Consider the following 22,994-nt stretch of genomic DNA (forward strand, 5'->3'; position numbering starts at 1 on the left):
CAGCATTAGAGTGCATTTAGTTCCTCTCCAGTGATAACACAAAATTCCCTGCTGGTGCCCATGAAGCTGCAGCCCCTCCCAGGCTCATCCCTGCCCCAGCTCTGGGGTCCCAAGCACGGGAAGGAGCTGGAACTGTTGGAGGGAGGGCAGAGAAGGCCCCAGAGATGCTGCAGGGCTGGAGCACCTCTGCTCTGAGGAAAGGCTGAGAGAATTGGGTGTGCTTAGCAGGGAGGAGAAAAGGCCCTGGGGAGGCCTCACTGCAGCCAAGCAGGACTTTGAGGGGCTCTGGTGAAGGATGGGGACAGAGTCTTCAGCACGGCCTGTGACCAAAAGAAAAGGGGACATGGCTGAAAACTGGAGGAGCTCAATTTAGCTTTGCTGAGAGGAAGATAGTTTTTCTCCCATGAGGGTGGTGAGGCCCTGGCACAGGCTGTGCAGGGCAGCTCTGATACCCCATCCATGGGAACATTCAAGGCCATGCTATACAGGGCCCTAAGCAACCTGGACTGGTGGGAGGTAGATCAGGTTGGAGCAAGATGATCTTTAGGAACCCACACAAACTATTCAGGGATTCAATCATTTTATGACAAAAAGCACCAAATCTGGAGCGGCCTTGTGAAACATGATATTGGAAATTAGAGGATATTAATCACAGAAATTAGAAAAGCTCATTAAAAGAGTAGGCATTCAGGTGATGTATTGCTGCCCTTAGAAATAGAAAAAACAGAAGTATGAAGGAATACAAGGATGCTTAATTAGAAGGAGAATGCTTACCTGTGGCGGTGTGTGAAATTTAGTTTATTGAGTTTGTTATATGTTCCTTTGTTCCCTCCTCATCCACATGTACCCCTGAGGCAAATGACGTAACTGTCAGTTTTCTGTCCGTCAGAAAGTCCGCAAATTTTGTATTTCTTCCTGTCCCCTGGTTGGCAAAAGTTGAATACTGCACCTGTCTAACGGTCCCTATAACTCCCTCTATTGGTTGTTTCACCTTTACCCCTCCCTGACACCATCTGTATAAAAGTGTACACAGAACCGCCCTCGGGGCAGTTGCGAGAGCAGGCGCAGGTGGGTGAGATCACCCTTGCCGCACAATAAACACCGCTACCTCACTGCCTTCCATCCTGCCTCTGCTTCGTCACTTTAAGACCACTGCCAAAGATCTCTCATAACAAGAACCCACAGGAATCAGTATCGTTGCTCGGCGTACAAACTGATCCTCGTCCCGTGTCGCAGTGCCCGGGCTGGCTGTCCGTGGAGACGCTGAGGTCTCGAAACAGCACCGTGACACTTACCCAAAGCAGGAGACAAGAATGCAAGTGAACCAAAGATGCTGAGATAACAGGCGCCTTGCACCCCCAGGGACAGATAAAACTGACCTTACAGCTTGAACTGTGACCAGAGCATCAGTGAGCATGCGCAAGGCGGCAGGGTCAAAAGTTCATCTCAGAGGAGTCGAGAGGAAGACTTCTTCCTTCATCGCTGAGACCCCCGGAGAAGACCACCAGAGAAAACTGCGCAGGCGCAAAAGACTGATGAGCTAATTAGCATGCAAAGCGGAGAGGGGGGGAGCCAAAGGATGAACATGCATGAGGGTATTGTGAAACTCAATACATATGTAACATTCTAGAGGATAAAAGAGAAACATAAAGTGAGTGGCACGCGTGCCTTTGAGAATTATCTTGCATCGCGTGCAGTGCTGAATAAACCTCATACCTACTTTAAAACTCACTCTGCCTCCAAGTTTTAGAGTCTTTTCCGCACGTCATTTTGGCGACCCAGACAGGACGTTCTCTGCCCAGCCGCAGGACTGGCTGAGGGGTGGACTTCCTAAGGCGCCGCCGGGATTTTCCTGGAAGGAATTCCGCTCCTCAGGTCGCTCAATGCAGGGGCAGAAACGGTATGTATTTCTTTAAAAAAGGGCCCCATAGAGACCACTGATAAGTCGCACAGAGACGTCTGAGCACACAGAAGGGGTTTTGGTGAGCTTGGGCTTGCAGGTGACCACTGGCCGAACGTGCGGCCAGAGGTGGGAACCGCTGACCGAGGGAAAGGCGGCGAGGAGGGGTTTGTTGACCGTGGATCAGCTGCTAGCGACTCTGGGCGTGAATCGAGCGAACTCCTATTTGGTTGTGTGCATGTGAGTTTGAGAAAAGTTTGAGTGCGTTTTGCGTTTGGTTCTGTGCCTGCCTGAGAGCGTATGTGAAATGACCGTGCGTTTGAGAGCTGTGCTGTATTTCTCAGGTTATAAGTGCATCAAAGTACCGGTTATATGTATTTCCTTTCTTAGTGTGCTCACAGAAAACTCTTTGGACTTTTTGTGGGTTTTTTCCTTTTTATTTTTTTCTTTTACAGCATGCTGTTGTAAAGTTTGTTTAGTATAGTTTGCCAAGGATTCTGTCCTTAAAGGGTTTTGCATTCTGCTTTAATGGGGTGCTGTCTATAGAGATTGTTGTTGTGAGGTGCCTGGGAACCCTTAGAGTTTGTGTGATAAACTGCCTGGGGTTTTTGTGTATTGCTGTTTGTTTTCATGCTTTTGTTGTGAGTATCGCCTTTAAGGTTTAGATGATAAATGCTGTTCTAGGTTGCTGCAGTTTGTTTTAATGTTTTTGCTAACAGTGGTGTTTTCTTGAGTAGAAGACAGTGCTTGTGCCCAGTGTAGGGTAAAAGGGTGAAGAGAGCCCTAAACTACAGATTTTAGAGTACTTGGTAGAAATAATGAGATTGGGAGAGAGTAAGGAATTCCCAAAGGCAAGCCCCTTGGTCTGTGTTTTAGCTCACTGGAAGGAGGTGAAATTTATGGTAGACATGGGAACAACCCTTTCAGTTTTGAATAAAGCTTTGGTGCCAGTGGGGAATGACTGTGTTAAAGTGCGGAGAGCAACTGGCCACCCTGAAATAGCATACTTTTGCAAGCCACTTGAATACAAATATGAGAAACAGTGTAGCATCCATAAATTTCTATACGTGCCCAACTCCCCGGATTTGCTCCTAGAGAGAGATCTGTTAGAGAAATTGGAGGCAACCATTTCATTTAAAAATGGAGAGGTTACTCTAGAGATAAATGAGCAGATACTGGGTGGTGCAAGATTTACAGGCTGTCAATAAGATAACTGAGGATCTTTACCCTGTGGTAGCTAACCCATATACCTTGTTAACGCATTTGACACCAGAGCTAACTTGGTTTACTGGTTTAGATTTGAAAGATGCCTTCTTTTGCCTCCCTCTCCACAAAGCCAGCCAGAAAATTTTCGCATTTGAATGGGAGAATCCCAAAAGCGGATGCAAAACTCAGTTCACATGGACGGTGCTTCCCCAAGGGTACAAAAGCAGCCCCACTTTGTTTGGAGAACAACTTGCAAAAGATTTGGAATCCTGGGAAGCTCCACCAGGAGAAGTGAGACTGTTGCAGTATGTGGATGACATCCTAATAGCTACTCCAGAAGAAGAAAAGATTGTAGCCTGGACGATAAGCCTCCTAAACTTTTTGGGGCTTCAGGGTGTCCTGGGGTGACAGGACATTTTCATGCTTTGTATCCCAAATCGTGGGGGTTTTTTCCTGTTCCCATGTTCCCAGTTTGTTTTGTCTATAGCTGAGCCCCTCCCTTGCTGCTTGCTTTTGGCTTGCTTGCTGCTAGCTTTAGGCTGCTTTGCTGGTTTTGCTCTCTTGCTTTCTGCTTTTTGCTTGCTTTTTGACATTTTTCTGCTTTTGTATTTCCCTTTCTTTCCTTCCTCCCTTCCCTGAAGACATCGGACCTGCTTCGGGCCCTGATTCGGGAACATCAAGGGAAAACCCCCCGGAGTCTGCACCTGAAAGAAGCTTTGGCACCCTCCCCAGCAGAGACTGCTCACCCTCTCTTGGACTGGTGAAAACATTTGTTGTCATATCGGACTGTTTTTCTTGTGTTGGGGAGTGTTTTTTCGTTGTTTCTCAATAAACAAGTTTTTTCCACTTTTCCTCTGAGGAAATTCCTCCCGAACCCGCTGGTGGGGGAGGGAGTTGTGGGAATTTTCCCCTAAATTTGTCCTAAACTAGGACAAACATTTTTGGTGGCCCGTACGGGGAGGCGATCATACAAAGTGGAAAAAACTATATTCTAATAATATTTTGGTTTCTGTTGTTTTGTGGGCATATTGGTATGTCTCTTTTTGAAGGTATAATGTCATTTGGAGTGAAAGCCTGCCTCTATTTCTGGTCATTAGGGTTCTTTGAAGTTTTAATACCTTTTTGGTCGTTAGGTTTATTCTCTTATCCAGCAATAGCTCCGATATTGTCCCTGATGCATAGCTTTTGTAACCGTGGGGCACTAACCAGAATATTTATCAGGCTGGGCTTGGTTGTGATAATTTGCAAGAGGTTTATAGAAATGTTGCTATCGTTTCCAGGAATGGATGGTTCATGGTTATGGTTGTGTACTCGGTTTGTTAGGGGAGAAGCAGGGGAGGAGGCTTTTCAGCCTTTGCTCTCCTTCTTCTCCTCTGAATTGTTTACATCTCTATTAGAAAATGTTTGGTCCTCCCTGACTGCCAAGGACACCATCTTTCTGGCATTTAATTTAGTAAGCTTTCTTTATACTGTCTGCAGTTTATATAAGATGAAGGCTGAGATTTCTAGAGGGGCTGGTGAGACTCCTGATTTAGGAGTAAAACCAAGGGTGAAGAATTCTGAGTGGCGTGGGAAATGGGAGGATATGGGCCAAATTTTAAAGGAGTTTTCTGATCCTGTAGTCTGGGACTTTCCATCTGAACAAATTCAGAACCCAGCTGAGGTGGTAAAGTATCTGAAAGAGAGGTGCCATGGTAACACTAAGGAGGAAAGGATCATTGCAGTGAGCTGAGCCCGGCACATGCTTATCACACCCTGCTAGATACTGTGGGGCAGCAGATAGAGGAAAGGGAACAGGGAGATAAATTAGTTACTGTCCCAGTCACTCAAGCTGCAGCAAACATCCCAGGCTCCAGGCCAGTAGTTAAACCAGAGAGTAAGCCCCAACCAATGGCTGTTGCTGGAAATACAAAAGGTGGAAAGTGTAAAAGCAAGACTGACCGAAGGGTGGAGGATGATGATGATCCAAGAGAAGGACCATCACCAAAATCAGAGACCACAGCAAGTGGCATAGATTCCAGAGCCAATATTGATTCCTTCTCCCTGAAGGACCTTCGAGGCCTAAGGAAGGATTATAGGCGACAGCCCGATGAGTCTATAATTAGTTGGCTAGTCCGCCTTTGGGATGCGGCAGGGGAGGCTACCATTCTGGATGGCACTGAAGCGAGGCATTTGGGATCCCTGTCACATGATCCTGTCATCGACCAAGGCATGATGAGGAGGGCTAGCCCTCACAGCCTCTGGGAACGGGTCCTGGACAGCGTAGCACAAAGATACCTGTGTGCAGATGACCTTTATATTCAGCAGACACGGTGGAAGACCATAGAACAGGGGATCCAACGCCTGAGGGAGATGGCAGTGGTAGAGATCATTTTTTCAGATGCTATAACAACTAGGAATCCAGACTTCGTACCGTGCACACCTGTAATGTGGAGGAAACTTGTGCGCCTTGGGCCACCTGAATACGCTTCTGCTCTAGCAATAATGAAGCGGGATGAGGTATATGAGACTGTGCTCGATATGGCAAAGAAGCTTCGGGCATATGCAGATGCTGTACATGGCCCAACTCATGCCAGAATTGCAGCTGTGGAAACACAACTGCAGAAATTAGAAGATAAAATAGAGGAAAGTCGTAAGAAACTCAGGGAAGAGATTAAGGAGGACCTCCTCCAAATCTCAGCTGTACAAATTAGAAGCCCTAGTATCCAACGCAGACGTTCCTCTGTTGGGGAGAGAAGGTACACCCCACGAGCTGAGTTGTGGTTCTTCCTACGTGAGCCTGGAGAAAACATGAGGAGATGGGATGGGAAGCCTACTGCTGCTCTGGCACAATGGGTGCGTGAATTGAAGGAAGGTAGGAAAAGGGAAGCAGCTCCAGTTGCCCGTACTCGAACTGTCAGGCATAATGATGATGATGACTTGTCCGATCCCCTTGAAGGAACCTCCAAGACATATGTCTCAGGAAAGAAGGATAACCAGGCTTAGAGGGGCCCTGCCTCTAGCCAGGTAGAGGTTAGGGAAAACCGAGTTTTTTGGACAGTATGGGTTCTATGGCCTGGCACATCAGAGCCACAGAAATATAAAGCTTTGGTTGATACTGGTTCTCAGTGTACCCTAATGCCGTCAGAACATGAGGGAACAGAACCTATTTCCATTGCCAGTGTGACAGGGGGATCACAAGAACTGACCCTGTTGGAAGCCAAGGTGAGCCTGACTGGGAAGGAGTGGCAGGAACATCCGATTGTGACTGGCCCAGAGGCTCCGAGTATTCTGGGCATAGACTATCTCAGGAATGGCTATTACAAAGACCCTAAGGGGTTCAGATGGGCTTTTGGAATAGCTGCCGTGGAGGCAGAGGGCATTAAGAAACTGAACACCTTGCCTGGACTGTCAGAGAACCCATCTGCAGTAGGACTCCTGAAGGTAGAAGAGCAACGAGTACCTGTTGCCACCTTGACAGTGCATCGCCGGCAGTATCAAACAAATCGAGATGCTGTGATCCCCGTTCACAAGATGATTCGAGAGCTGGAGAGCCAAGGGGTGGTTAGTAAAACCCACTCACCCTTCAACAGTCCCATCTGGCCTGTGCGTAAATCTGAAGGAGAATGGAGATTGACCGTGGATTACAGTGCTTTGAATGAAGTGACTCCACCAACCGAGCAGGTCCTGCCCAGTCTGAGCCCCTTAATATAGTAGATGGAGATAAAGTCCCAGTGGCCCATGTCAGAGGTTTGTTGGGGAAGACAGTATGGATTAATCCTGCCTTGAGTACAGGCAAACCCATTTGTGGGATTGTCTTTGCTCAAGGACCAGGTTATACCTGGTGGATAATGCAGAAAGATGGGACAACCCGTTGTGTACCTCAGGGAGATCTGATTGTGGGATGATATCATTGTTCGTTGAGCATTACCACCATTGTCTGTACGTTAGATCATACAGATATGAGACAGAAGGAAACGTGAAAGTGTCAAAGGTCTGAGCAAGTAAGATGGAAGGAAATGTGTAAGTGTAGAAGATTTGAGCAAGTGAGAAGAAAGTTGTTTTTTTTGTGTTCAGTAACATGTTCACGATATGGGGTAAGGGGTGGAATATCCTGGGGTGGCAGGACATTTTCATGCTTTGTATCCCAAATCTTGGGGGTTTTTTCCTGTTCCCATGTTCCCAGTTTTTTTTATCTATAGCTGAGCCCCTCCCTTGCTGCTTGCTTTTGGCTTGCTTGCTGCTAGCTTTAGGCTGCTTTGCTGGTTTTGCTCTCTTGCTTTCTGCTTTTTGCTTGCTTTTTGCCATTTTTCTGCTTTTGTATTTCCCCTTCTTTCCTTCCTCCCTTCCCTGAAGACATCGGACCTGCTTCGGGCCCTGATTCGGGAACATCAAGGGAAAACCCCCCGGAGTCTGCACCTGAAAGAAGCTTTGGCACCCTCCCCAGCAGAGACTGCTCACCCTCTCTTGGACTGGTGAAAACATTTGTTGTCATATCGGACTGTTTTTCTTGTGTTGGGGAGTGTTTTTTCGTTGTTTCTCAATAAACAAGTTTTTTCCACTTTTCCTCTGAGGAAATTCCTCCCGAACCCGCTGGTGGGGGAGGGAGTTGTGGGAATTTTCCCCTAAATTTGTCCTAAACTAGGACACAGGGGTACAGAGTGACTAAGAAAAAAGCTCAGGTAGTGAAACAAAAGGTGATCTACCTGGGCTATGAGATCAGTGCTGGGCAACGGACTCTGGGGAGAGAACGCATAGAATCAATATGCCAAACCCCGAAACCTCAGACAATAAAAGAACTGAGAACCTTCCTGGGCATGACGGGATGGTGCAGACTACGGATTTACAGCTACATATTACTCGTGAAACCTTTGCTCATTGCAGAAGGAAGCAGAGACCTCCAATGGACAAAGGAAGCCACACAGGCCTTTGGTCAGCTGAAAAAGGCCCTCATGTCAGCTCCAGCTTTAGGATTGCCAGACATGAGTAAACCATTTTTTCTCTTCTCTCACGAGAAACAGGGAATTGCCCTGGGATTACTGGCACAGAACCTGGGTCCATACAGAAGGGCAGCTGCTTATATTTCTAAGCAATTGGATGCAGCAGCTAAAGGATGGCCAGGTTACCTCAGGGCAGTGGCTGCAGTGGTGCTGAACATTCAGGAAGCCCGTAAGTTCACCCTGGGCCAGAAAATGACTGTGCTGGTGTCTCATACGGTCTCCTCAGTACTGGAAACAAAAGGAGGCCACTGGCTTTCCCCACAACGGTTTCTGAAATACCAAGCTGCCACAGTAGAACAAGATGATGTAGAGATAGTAGTGACTAACATTGTCAACCCAGCTTCTTTCCTTAGTGAGACCATTGAAGCTACTTATTCCAGTCGCTCAGACCTGAAGGACACCCCTTTGGATGATGCAGAAACCTGGTTCACTATGGAAGCAGTTATGTCAGCGATAGAAAACGATGTGCTGGGTATGCAGTCACCACATCCAGAGACCTAATTGAATCAGCACCATTACCAGCAGGTACCTCTGCACAGAAGGTGGAAATAATTGCCCTAACTCATGCATTAGAATTATCAAAAGGAAAGAGAATAAACATTTATACAAATTCAAGATCCATGTTTGGAGTAGTGTATGCTCATGGAGCTATTTGGAAAGGAAGAGAACTGTTAAATTCACAAGGGAAGAACATTAAACATGCACGAGAAATAATACAACTGCTGGAACTGTCTGAAAAGGTGGCAATCATGCACATTAAGGCGCATCAAAAGGTGAGCTCGGAATTGGAAGAGGGAAACGAGCTGGCGGACAGAGAGGCAAAAGAAGCAGCTAAAGGTGAGGTGATAGTGGAAGGAGCCCTGATTCCTGATGGCCAAATCTCCCCCGAAGGTAAGCCAGTGTACAATAAAAAGGATAAAGAGCTAATTGAAGACCAAAAGGGAACATATAACCAAGAGGGATGGGCTATTACAGAAGGAGGGAAATTGGTTATCCCCTCCCATTTACTGTGGCCATTAGTAAGAGAAGAACATCAGAAAACACACTGGGGAATTGATGCTTTGTATAATTACTTGATTGGAAAGATCACTGCCAGGAATTTATATGCCACTATCACCCAAGTGGCCCGGCAGTGTGAACTTTGCCTCCAGACTAACCCTAAGAATACCCCTAAACCAAACCTTGGCCAAATTGGAAAGGGCCATGGACCCGGTCAGCAGTGGCAAATTGATTTTTTGGAATTACCAAGAAAAGGGGGGTATCGATATTTGTTGGTGCTAACAGACACCTTTTCAGGATGGCCAGAAGCTTTCCCCACCAGAAGTGCCAAAGCCCAGGAGGTAACCAAGAAATAATACCACACTTTGGAGTTCCAGCCACAATATCTTCAGACAGGGGACCGCATTTCATTTCAAAGACAGTCCAACAGATCAGTCAGCATCTGGGCATAAACTGGGAACTTCATACGCCATACCGTCCCCAGTCAAGAGGCCAAGTTGAAAAAATGAACCATCTGATTAAACAACAAATTGTGAGGCTAGGACAAGAGGCTAATTTACCTTGGCCCCAGTCCCTCCCGTTAGCATTGCTGCGAATTTGGACTAAGCCCAGAACTAAAGAAAAGCTGAGCCCCTTTGAAATGCTTTATGGGAGACCATATGGTGTGCAAAAAGGGGTATCCACCCAAATTGGGGAAGAAAGGCTGACTGCGTACATGATAGCCTTAGGCAGACAGCTTAGGAAAATTGAGAAACGTGGCTGGAACTCAAAGCAGAGGGCTAGACGGGCCAGTGCATGACATACAATCTGGGGATTATGTGTATGTCAAGTCTTTTACAGAAAAAACCTTGGAGCCAGTGGGAAGGACTGTTCCAAGTGCTTCTCACCACTTTTACTGCAATTAATATCCAAGAGCAGAACGCCTGGATTCACCACTCCCGAGTGAAGAAAGCTCCTGATACCCCCTGGAAAGTAACACCGGGTGATAAAGAACTGAAACTAAAATTCACTCGAGCAAAATAAGTACATTGTGGTTGAGGATATTCTATAATCTAAGTTGGAAGAGCTCAGCTGAGAAAATTGTTTGGTGAATAATCATAATCACAGTGCAAGAACTGGGAAATACCTCTAGCTAGAATGATACTGAATGGCCTTGGTCCCAAGCTTTCATTCAATATACTGGATCCATGGGAGAGTATTCTAATATAAAAGATTTAAACCTATCAACTGTAGTCATGCAAGAGAACCAAGTGTATAAAAGACAACAGTGGCAAAAACAGAAGTTGTGGTCGCTCCAAGGGACTATAGGAGAGGAAATTAGAATAGGATGTAGGCTGATTAATGGAACTGCTCATAAAAAGGCAATCCAAATCAGCACTTCAACCACCTGCACAGGCAAACACACAGAAGTTTGTAGTCATTTAAGTGAATTGGACTGCTGGTATAATTTTACGTTAGTACAAACTGTTGAGGTGGTCTGTCTTTGGGCCCATGACAATATTGGGCTCTCCTTCAAGTTTAAAATAAATGCCACTAAACCCATTACAACTTATACTAGCACCCCAGCCCAAACCCAAATCACACCAACCAGGTTTGGACCCAAAATTTATGCAATAGGCCCATATGTAATAAGGGACATGGGCCAACAGCAATTGCTATTTAATCCAAAGTGGTCCCTTAAGCGTGTTGAACTACTAATGCAAACTAACATCTCTGAAGTTCAACTAGCGTGCTCTTCCTTCCTAAAGACATCCTTTGAAGGCTGGACAACATGGTTGCAAAGGCAGACATACACCAAGAGTAGAATGGGAAGGGATCTGACTGGAATATTGGGGACAGGGCTAGGAGTTCTAAATGGAATTGATTCTGAAATATTAATGAATAAATTGGCCACTGCAACAAGTGATCTAACTAAATTAAAACAACCCTTACAATCATCTTTGTTGGCATTGGGAACAAGTCAGTGGCAGGTTTCAAAAGTGTTGCCAAGTTGGGAAAAAGCAGAGGACCAAGACCATAGGTTAATCATAGATGCACTTGGTATGGCTCAGAATAATGTATCTTGGGCTTTCAGCTGTACACAGGCACAACCGTGGCTGCAATCAACAGGTGCATTGATTATAACAGAAGGAAGTGAAGGAGCCTTTCCAATGGAAATCCGAAAAGCTGTTTGGGAAAATGCTACTGAATTTGAAAAGAAATTTCAATCCTGGTGGACCTTGGTAAACTTCACTTATGATCCAATATGGCTACTGCCTTTGTGCTCACCGTTCGCAAGGCCACAGTTTATGTTATTCACCCCATTATAGCACTAGGGCTGAATCATGAAAGATCAGTGCTCTGCCCTTCAGAACACAGAACGTGGGCACGGAGAGTGAGTAAGAAATGGCAAACTGTGAATCTAGAATCCTGCATTACCAGAGAACAGCAGGGGTTTATTTGTGAAAGTAACACAATCGATGCTCGAGATATATGTCTTGATACTGAACAAAGTGTCTGTCATTTTGAAATTCATCCAAATACTAGTCAAAAAACTATACTTGTATATATTGGTCAGGGTTGTGTATGCATAAGGACTGTGTGTGCTTATATAAAAAGAGACAGGGATAATATAACTTTGATTAGCAAGAATCAGTCTAACTTTTGTATTTGTAACTTCGTTAAAATTCTAGGATGTGACTTTCTGTATTTCGCACCAGTTGTGTCCCGCCAGCTAGTTAAGTCTGACAATACAATATATCACAAGTTGTCACCCACACCTATTGGGATGAATCTCACTTTAACAAAACAATTCATCAATCATCAGGACCTTGTTAAAATTCTAAAAAGTATTCAGGATACTGGAGAGAAAACCTTAATTACTGTCCATCATGACACAAAGGAAATAAATAAGGTTCTACAAAGAGTGAAACAAGATGCAAGTCACAATTGGTGGGACTCATTCTTTGGATGGTCACCCACTGCAACTGGGATCCTAAATACATTATGTCACCCCATCATTGTCTTACTAATATGAGTTAGTATAAGTTTAGTGCTGTCTTTTGTAACACTTATTTGGAATTGGAAACTGTTACAACGAGTAGCAATATTAATCTCATTATCCCAAGTACATGGCAAGGCGTTGAGAGACACATATCGTAAGGATTGGAACTTGTACTAAGTAAAGGAATTTACTACTTTATTGAAAAGGGGGGGGGGGGGGGGGGACACGACTGAAACATGATATTAGAAATTAGAAGATATTAATCATAAAAATTAGAAAAGCTCATTAAAAGAGTAGGCATTCAGGTGATGTATTGCTGCCCTTAGAAATAGAAAAAACAGAAGTATGTAGGAATGCAAGGATGCTTGATTAGAAGGAGAATGCTTACCCAAAGCAGGAGACAAGAATGCAAGTGAACCAAAGATGCTAAGATAACAGGCGCCTTGCACCCCCAGGGACAGATAAAACTGACCTTACAGCTTGAACTATGACCAGAGCATCAGTGAGCATGCGCAAGGCGGCAGGGTCAAAAGTTCATCTCAGAGGAGTCGAGAGGAAGACTTCTTCCTTCATCGCTGAGACCCCCGGAGAAGACCACCAGAGAAAACTGCGCAGGCGCAAAAGACTGATGAGCTAATTAGCATGCAAAGCGGAGAGGGGGGGAGCCAAAGGATGAACATGCATGAGGGTATTGTGAAACTCAATACATATGTAACATTCTAGAGGATAAAAGAGAAACATAAAGTGAGCGGCGCGCGTGCCTTTGAGAATTATCTCGCATCGCGCCCAGTGCTGAATAAAACTGTATACCTACTTTAAAACTTGCTCTACCTCCGAGTTTCAGAGTCCTCTCCACGTGTCAACTTGGTTTTATTTTTGGCTGTTGGTTATTGGAGGGCTAGACTCTACCATACTCCACAAAAGCTGCTGTAGGTAATGCTCTGAGACAGGAAGGGCACACACAGCCTGGAAGTTCTGTGTCCTCCTGAGCACAACTGTAAGTCCCAACACAGCTGAATTCAAAGTTGAAATGTCCTTTCTGTAGCTACAAACCCATTAATAAAATAGAAGGAGCCAAAGTCTTCGTAAATGTCAGAAGAAACTCTCCAAAACAAAAACTGCCCAAGGAATGGATAAGGCTCTGTCTCACACTTGCCATTACACATCAGTGCACATCACACATCCACTGTGACTCCTTTAAAAGAGCGTTTCTTATACCGAAAGGTAGATCTTGAAAGCAATGCATGCCGTGACACTGGACACCAGGGCAAGGCAGCCACCAGGGGCAGGCAGCAGCCTGAGTCCCAAGACCCTTGTCACACAGGGCCCTTGCACACACTGCCACCTGCCCTGGGGCTGCCCCAGCCCACTCAAAGTGGCCCAGGTTGGAAGAAATGCCTTGCCCCAGGTGTCTCAGACAGCCCAACAGGATCCTTAGGAACGGCTCAAGCAATAAGCAAACGCTGCCCTGCTCTGCGGGCTCAGGGCAGCAGAAGGAGCAGGAAGGGCACGGGGCCTTCCACAGAAGCTGGCACAGCCTCCTTGGAACACGTCCCGCCTGGTGGCCATCCTAAACACGGTGGTGTGACACAGACTAGGAATGTGTGGGCCAGGGCACGAATGCTGCTCTGACCCCTGGGGCCCAGGGAGCACTGAAATCTGCAGGTGTGGCAGAGCCCCCACCTAAGCAGAGTCTCCCCAAGCCATGGCAGCGCTGGTGCCTGTCTCCTGCCCCAGAGATTTATGCCCAGGCGGGGATTCTCTGCCAGAGGGCAGCCAAAGTAAACGTGCATTGGGGGCTGTGCTCCAGGGCAAACAGGGGCTGTTTGCAGGAGCAACTGGGGGCAACACTGGGTGTGTGTCAGATGATCCTTCCTGGAAGGATTTTTGTCATGGTAGTGATTAGCAGTAGCACAAAAACACCAACAGCTACTGCATTTCACCAGACAAAGATACTACAGAGAGACACTTCCGTGTTTCCTTGTGCTTTTTTGTCTTTCTTGCATTTTGGAAAAATAAGACTTGGCCCAGCCTCTGCTATTCAGCGCTCCAGTTGCTGTGTGTCTGCCTGTGGCAGCTCATGTCCAAACACAACTGGGTGCTTGCTGATCATGGCAATGGATGGTCACAAGCAGGGAGGATCCCTAGTGAACACCAAGGCAGACACCTGGGCAAGTGCAGAGGATAGGGATAACTCTGGGAGAAGCAGCTCTTCTGTGTCTCTGATGATGGTGCCAGCCCCCCTGCAGGAGCAGCCAAGACAAGTGCTGGAAGCAGATGTGTGGAAGCTTCCCTTCAGTGCTGTCAGAAGCACACAGGACAGACTTGTTGCCACAGGTCCACCAGACTTGATCCAGGAACAGTAGAGGGCCATGCATTGGTAGGGAATGGCCTCCAGCAAGAGCAAAGCAGCATCTTCTAGCAGCAAAGCTTGAGCTTGTGAAGTGGGTCATGTCCTCAGCAGACACCAAAGTGCTTCCCTCCAGCCCTGAACGTTGGCCACAAGTGCCTGCTTTTCCTCTGTGCCTGCTGCTTCTTCCCTTGTTCCAAGCCAGTCCAGGATTCCATTTGGAAGCTCAAGGACGTGTCTTTAGGTGCCTGCATGGAGGAGAGGGACGGCAGCTGCAGCGCGGCCTTGTGTCCCTCTCACAATGGCACCAATGCTGGTGCCTTGGGAGGCCTGCCTATGGCAGGCAAGTCTGCCCTTGAGCACAGCTATTGAAGTCAATCAGGGGCACAGGCTGCAGCTGTGAGGCTAGCAAGTCAAGAGAAAGCCATTGTGGCCAATCTTGATAAAGCCTTTTGCCAAACCACGTGCAATGGTGCCCACAGTATGTCCCTTTTGGCATTGTAGCTGGTGTGGGTCCCTCATTGAGCAGACGCTGGCGTTGGTGCTGCTGCTGTTCCTGTGCATGCTCTGGTGCTGTTTCTGTGGCATCCAGAGCTGCTTGGGCAGCAGCAACTCGGCAGCCCTGCTCGAGGAGACATTGCTGCCCTCCCCACGGAGGCAGAAGCTCTTCGGGCCCAGAGCTCTGTGTCAGGGCAACCTCAGTCTCAGCACTGTGGCCTGGGCAGCTGCAGGGGCCTGGGCTGGCCACCAGCCCTGCCTCTGCCCACTGCCCTGGCAGCACCCAGTGGCCATACCCTGGCAGGGTCCCCTTGTCTTGCTTGTCCCCAGCCAGCCCAGCCTGGGCACCTCGGGGGTGTCCCCACCCTCCTGCTGAGGCCCAGCCTTGAGGGCTTCTGTCACAGGCCTGGGAGACTCTCTGGGGAAGCACCAGAGCAGCCAGGTGGCAGGAACAAAGCAGCTGCTGGGGTGCTTCTTATGGCCTCTGACACCCAGTTCCTCAGGGATTCCCACCAGCCTGGCCCCTCAGGGGCCTCCTGTCCCCTTGGAGCCTCCTGCCACCTGCTGCCTCCCACATGGCCCTCATGCCTTCCCACTGCCTTGTCCCATCAGGGCCTCCGCAGCCCCTCATCCCTTCACGGCCTCCCACCGCCCCGTCCCCTCAGGGTCTCCCTCAGCCCGCCCAACCTGCCCGGCACCGGCACAGCCCCGACACAGCTCCAGAGGAGCTGGGTCGAGAGGCGCCTTGGAGCCCTCAGCATTCCAGCCAGCAACACACGGGCAGGAGGACACAGATGGCGGTTCCTGGCTGAGAGAGGCCTCGTGCCCATCTCCAGGCACCATCTCGCAGGGATCCCCACAGCTCCGACCCCTGCCCAGCCGCTCTGTCGGCAGCGTTAAAGCTTCAGCAGAACCACCAAAGGCCAAGGGGCTTCTGCCCATTTTCCCTTCCCCACTGCACGTCTGGGCAGCTTGCTGAGCACAAGGAGGCATTTTCCCCTTTTTACCCTATGCCCTGCAGACACTGGGCACCAAAAGAAAGCTCCTGGGAGTCTGGGTATTATAACAGATGCTATATTTATATATATATAGAGAGAGAGACTATATACTCTCTAGAGCCTAAAAGAGACAACCAAAAGGGAGTAAAAACAATCTTGAAGAAAAGAAAAATCTCTGCTGGCTCAGGCGGCCCCAGCAGACAGAGAGCCTCTCAAATCAGCTCTCCTCAGAGCTCCAGCAGCACCGCCAGCCACGGCCCCACACACAAGACTGTTTCTGGTGTGGCCTACAGAACCGATCTTGCAACTTCTGCAAGATGGAGCCCGCAGCTCTGTCTGCAGCCTGCAGGACAAAGGCTGTTTCAAGAGCCAGGCTTCTGACAGCAGGGCTGACGTCGTATGTCTTGTCTTCAAGGGCTGCGATAGAGAGGAACAGAGCCACGGTCAGGTCCCGGATGTGCGGGGACCCGAGGAGACGCCCGTGCCAGGACCATCCCAGCCGGCTCTGGCCGTGGCCAGGAGGGAGCAGGGCCCAAGGGGCTCACCCGAAGCCGCTGGACACTATTGCCCCCCGTGGCCCTGAAATCTCTGTGTGTGCTCTGGCCACACCAGCCCTGGTGCGCACAGGGAGCAGAGCCCTCGCCTCGGGGCAGGGACTGCAGTTCCCCCGGCAGCCCCCGCTGGCAGCCCGCTGTCCTCACTCACCCTGAGAGATGCGCTGCAGCTCTCGCTTGTGCCCCCTGAGGTGCCGCCCGGCCATCCCTGGGAACACAGAGCGTGCCACGGCCCCAGCGGCCCAGCACCCTGCCAGCGGCGCTGCCAGCCCTGCGGCCACACGGCCTCCTGCCCCCGGCAGAGCTCAGGCCGGGCCCTGGCCGCCTGCTGCCGCCCAAGGAAGGGCACGGCTGTGAGAGGGCGGCAGCAGCCCCGAGGGCAGGCGGGGCTCCCCGGCGCCGGGCCCGCATGGCGCTGCCGGGGCAGCAGCCGGGGCTGGGGCCGAGCTGCGGCGGGGCGGGGAGGGGAGGAGAGGGCAGGGAGCCCGGGCTCGTGGCTCACCTATGAACCTGATGGCCGCCTGTCGCAGGGGCTCCCGCAGGCTGTCCAGAAGAGCAGGGCGTGGCGCAGGTGCTTGGCCGCTCGGCTCCTGTCCTCTGCCAGCTGGAGAGAGCGCCAGGAGGGTGCAGTTGGTGCAGGCTCAGCCCCTCGGCTGGGCGCTCCGTGAGGCCAGCACTGGCTTCCCCTGCCCGCACAGCCCTGCCAGGCGGCCAGCAGCCTCTGGCACCGGGCTCTGAAGGGGGCAGAGGGCCGGCTGCTGCCCGGGGAGCCGCCGTGCCGCCCCACAGCCCAGCCGGGCCGGGGCTTCATCGGCACCCGGCCCCATCGGGGCCACGGGAGCCCGTAGCAGACCCCGGGCTGAAAGGAGTTTATCAGCTGTTGACTCATGTAAGCGTGAGGTAAGTGTTAAGAGTCAGTAAATATTAATCACAAGTCTAAGAAGGAAGATGCACTTTAGCTATGTTAAGAGACACTGATGCACCTTTTAAAAATACAAGTAACAGAACCTGTTGAAACCGCTGAAGCAGCCACTGAAAGACTGCACATACTTCATAAAGAAAGGTCAAAAGTGCAGCGTGAATAAGATTGTCGGCCTTCATGGGAACAACCCCTTTCGAAAACTCAGAACCTCCCTCAGCTGGACTACCAGAGTACACTGTGCTTGCACATCAGGTATGTTAATGACATTAATAACTTCCAAGAACTTATATAACCACTTGTAACCAAGGAATGTATTGGATATGCATTGTAATATATTTTTCAAAATAAATTCGTTCTATAGATAAAAACTACAGTATCTTTTAATGGAAGCCAAGTGACAAAGAGAGCAACATGCACTGGGTGGTAAGGGAAAAGGTATTCAGCTACCAAGGATGAATTGCTGTCTCCAAGAATGTGTATTACAAGAGGATTATCGTCTAGCAAAACCCCTGCGATATGCATTTGATATGCATCCACAATAAGATAATAATTGTAGGCAGAAGAAGCATATTCCAAAAGACTTCCACATGAATTATTCACCCAGTTCTGGGAAGAACCTTTGTCAGATGCAGTGGAAAAGAAAGAAAGCTACATTGATATGCTAAAAGGATAAGACCACCTCCAAAGCTCGGAAAGAGTATAAGAAACAACCCTGCAAGGGCAGCAGCGGAGAACCACAGGGAATTTGGTGTGATAGAGGCCCAATTCAGGTTCCCCCCGGCTCCAATTGCCAGGCTGGGTGCCGATTTGCTTGTGGCTTTTTCCCAAAATTTATTACCTGATTATTTAATAAATTCCTTTAATTATTCAATTAGCCTGTCCATTTATAACAGCGTGAATTGTAACCATATATTCTGCTGTGCCAAGTGCTGAGTATGCTTGTGTGCTGGTGTTGCACAGAAGTGATATTTCAAAGAAAGTTACAGCAAAATCAATCAGTAACTAGGTTTGAATATTGACATCTGGTGAAGCCACTAGAAAGGTGACATGCCTCTGTGGCCATACAGGTTAAAATCGGAGAAATCCTGGCAAAATCCTGGGAAATCTCTTTCCTTCCAGCCTGAGAAGAGGTAACAAGCAGCTCCAGCTCCCTCCTTGGCATGGGGACCAGGACCATGAATGCTAGGACACCAGCTCCTTGGTGATTTCAGCTTTATTGGAAACAGTCTGGGAAGGGGGCCTGTGGGGTGTGTGCACACCACTGCTGCTCCTGAGACAGTGTGGAGGGGGAGGATGTCAGCTTTGTCATCTGGCAGATCTGGGTCTTCCTCACGAGAGTCCCTGAGAAGATGTACACTGGTTTCAGGTTCATGGTCCCCCTGCTTTCCCTGGCTCACTTAGTTAGGGTGACGAAGGCGAGGGATCCTGACTGGAGCCTTGATGCTGTCCCATTCCCCTCTGGTCAGAGGTGTTACTTCGGTACTCCAGTTGTGCTGTGGCTGGTGACTCGTTCTAGGGGTCGCCACTAGCGAATTCTCTCTCTACTAAGTCTCATGGGAACCCGACATTTGCATACTAGGTGACATCCTCCTCCTCCTCATGGTCTTGGTGGTTCGCCATCTTGGAGGAGAGGGGAGCAGCGGGGGCAATACCCTACGGTAAGGGGATTTACATAACAATAAGACATTCAACAAAGAACTCATTCAACAAACAATTTATTATCTTCATTAACTTATAACACTGGAACTTTATATCAACTTTAACAATCTATTCTCTATGCTGGGGCCCTGCCCAGGGCCAGGCCCCTTCCCTGGAAGCCTGCTGGGTCCCATGTTGGGGCTGGGCCAGTGACTGCTGGGCAGGGAGGGGAGAAGAGAATGCCCTGTCCCAGCCACACTGGGCCTCCAGCGGCTGTTAAGATCTTTCTGCTAAAGCTGCACCCCCATCGCAGCCCCCGGGAGGCCTGACAGGGCCAGGCCAGCCCCCCCCCCCTCAGTGGCTGCTGGGCAGAGGAAGTGGGGGAAGCCCCAGTCATGGGCATGCTGCTATGAGACCCTAGCCATCCCCCCCAGCCCCAGTGCACTCCAACCACCGCTACCAAGACCCCTTGCCCAGGGAGGGAGTGGCCCAGCCATGCAAGAGATCATGCAGCTAAGACCAAGGGCAGCTCTGCAGCCATGCAGATTGGCCCGCAGCTGGACCACCTTTGGCCACTGCCTGGAAGAACCATCATACCTTCTACAGACCTGAGAGAATGTTGACTCTTTCCTTGACAGATGACACTTGCAAAGCCCTAATCCTCTCTGATCTAGGAGAGAAAACAGACAGATTGGAGACATGTAGAGAGACAATATGAAGATATCAAAGTCAGGAAAGGAGGCAAGGCGTTGAGTCTTAGAAAAGAGAACGAAAAAATGCCTGGTCTTAGGCTGAAATTCTTTGGTAAAGCCATGGTAATGGACTGTAATATACTAGAATATGCATTTAAATCGTGGAAATATGTATTGGGGAGATGAAAAGAGTGTTCATATTGCAGATATAAGCAAAGGTATTTGTGGTGGACTAAGTAAATGTTGAAGTAGCTGTGATCTTGTGAGAGGCTTGAAGAGAGAGAGAGAGATATGAGGTGAAGATTTGCCCCCAGAAAGAAAAAAGATCTCTGTGCCTAGAGATGAAGAGAACCTTTGCTTTTGAACCATTCATCTTTAAAATGGCACCCCATGAGTGTACATGACCCGTAATGCAGCTGTGGGAAGGCTGTGCAATAATGGGAAGGGCCTCACAGATGCAGATTCCCGGGCGGCTGCTTTTGTGAGAATTAAAAAGCCACCAAAGAACAGTTCTTTCTTGTGGGGAAGTTTCAATAACAGACCAAAAGAGACTTTTCTCTCTAAGTGAACTGATGAAAGACTGTTTTAGAGGTGGTAGCTGACCTAGAGTCTAAGTTTTGTCTCTGCACTTTGTCAGAGAAAAAGAAAGGAGTCTGTGGGAAAGAGGGGAAGTGTTTTGAAGGTTTTACTCTGATTCTCACTAATTTTTTTCTCTCTTGTAGTTTTGTTAATAAACCTGTCTTTATACCCTTTTAAGTTCTGAGCCTGCTTTGCTTTTCTCTTAATCCTATCTCACAGCAGAAGAAGAGTAAACAATTCTAATGGGCAGTCAAACCATTACAAAAATGGTGCGCCACCCGGGAAACAGAAATTGGCGAACCTGAAACCACTACAGCAAGCTAGGAGGAGCAATCCCCCACATACCCAAATAAAGCAAATACCCACCTCACTGAGTCAGTCTCTGAGGTGACTCTTGGCTCAGCACTGGAGGGAATCAGTTTTTATTTCAAAATGTTAAAACTTAGCAGTATCTGTGAACTAAAACACAGCATCTGGTTCTGGTAAAACAAACACTTTGCTTTTCCTTCCTTCAAACTCTGTATTTCTGGATGATTTTGTTTTCTCGATTGCTGGATTAGGTACCCCACTCTTACATACCCTGCAATTATTAACACAAACCCAATCCCAGTTAGTGCCACTATCACAGCTGCAGGATGCAGCTTATTTTGGAAAAGCCTGTGGCAGTTGGAAACCATCCAAGCAAGTTTTCTCACCAGTGATTCTCTCATTCCCTCTCACTTTGTTCTAGGACATGATGTGCTTTTTCTGTATTGTGATGGACACTGATCAGTGTCTTCTGACTTTTCTTCTTCTGCTGTTGTAGCACTTTGTGCAGGCCAGGATGTTCCAACAGTTTTTTGACCATGGTAGTGTTCATTTCAATGGGTGTTGGAGAAAAGTTGGCATGTACGTTCTGTAGCACAGCTTCTGGTAGGTAACAATTGAAATCACATCCTGCTCTCTTAGTAAAGTTACAAATACCTGCTTTTGAGTGGTTGGTAAGCTGGATGTGTTATCTACTGTTAAGTTGTCACAGGGGGTTCCAAAACAAAGACATCCTTGTCTTATCTACATCAGGATGGATTCAGGATCATCGCCGGAGTACATTTCAATGTGACTTTGTTCTGGGCTTTCAGAGAGTTACTTTCACATTGTCTTGGGAGGTGACTTATGGTGATGGGGATATCCCATCGTCATTTGTGCTGGGAACTGTCACTGTTTCCTATCCAGGGCCTCCCATGGCTTGGAGGGAATCAGGAGAGGTGTAAGCTCCACCAGGGGTCCCAAAGAGGGTGGGGCCAGGGCTGCCTCTTCCCTTCTGGTGGGGGGATTGGAGGAGCTGCCATGGGGGTGTTGGGGTGAGTGTTTATCTGGCTGGGGGTATTGCTATGTTGTAACTTGGCACTAGAACCAGATCTGCCTGCCTTCAGCGTTTCTGCTGGCTGCCGGTGATACTGAGATCCATTGTTGCTTGATCTGATCTGCCTGTTCTCTCTGTTTTCTGCCCACTGCCAGTGATGGTGCTGAGATTGGTTGCTGCCCGTGAATTTACAAAAGGAGCAATTTCCCCTCTTGGCCCTCGCCCGCGACGCCCTCATGCCCGGGAAGGGTGCTGAGCTCGCGTTGGAGCGCCCCCTGCTGGCCTCGGCGGGAGTCAGCACCCTGCCCTGCCTCACCGGGGCCTGCCAGCGCCCTCTGCCAGCTGTGGTTGTAACTACACTGAAGGGGAAAGTGGTGACATGACAGGTGGAAAACTCCTGTTACTGTTTTCTCTTGTTGTTTGTGGTTCGTTCTGTTTTATAGACAGTAGAGAAATGTTTTTCCTTTTCCCATATTTTTGCCTGGAAACCCTGTAATCTTGAAGTAGTAATAATTTGGAGGGAGGGGTTCATCTTTTCCATTGCACAAAAAAAAGCTTTACTTGGCAGACATCTGTCTTTTAAAACCAAGACAAATATTGGCGCCCAGTCTATGGCATGAAGGCGTTGAAAAGAGAATAACAGTTCTTGAGTAGTCCATTTGCGTACAGGATAAAGAATCTTGTTAAGTGGCCCCATGTGGTCTAGCTAACCCTAGTTAGGTTGGCACATGATTGTGGCTACATTTTTCCAAATTGCAGCTCCTTATCGAAACATGGGTCTTATGACTGAAAGCATTGTGGCTGTTATCTACTTTGTAGAATGGGTCAACAAGGAATTCAATGCTTATAAACTTCTTCTGGAATGTGGGCACATGGCTATATAGCTATCATGGACTAACTTCATGTCTTTGGGGTTTCCTTACTAATGGTACTGTACAAATGTGAAGCAACACAGCAGGGAGTTTTCTCCAACCCTTCATTCACTTATTTGCACCTAACCCAAGAGCTTTTGAAGAGTTTAAATTTCACCTAGAAGGTAAAGAGATCATATACTTGTTTATGTTTTTGCTGTGTTTTTTCAGCAAGGTCCATTCTGTAAAATTTTTCTGATTGTGTAAAATTTTTCACTGAAAAAGTAATAAAGCACTGGAATTGTCTTCCCAGGGAGGTGGTGGAGTCACCATCTCTGGATGTGTTTAAAAAAAGACTGGACATGTCACTTAGTGCTATAGTCTAGTTGAGGTGTTAAGGCATAGGTTGGACTTGATGATCTTAGAGGTCTCTTCCAACCTCATTATTCTGTGATTCTGTGATTCTGTGATTCACCATTCAGACACAGGGTGCAGATACCTTA

The sequence above is a fragment of the Prinia subflava genome, chromosome 8, assembly GCF_021018805.1.
Source record: "Prinia subflava isolate CZ2003 ecotype Zambia chromosome 8, Cam_Psub_1.2, whole genome shotgun sequence".
Taxonomy (NCBI): Eukaryota; Metazoa; Chordata; class Aves; order Passeriformes; family Cisticolidae; genus Prinia; species Prinia subflava.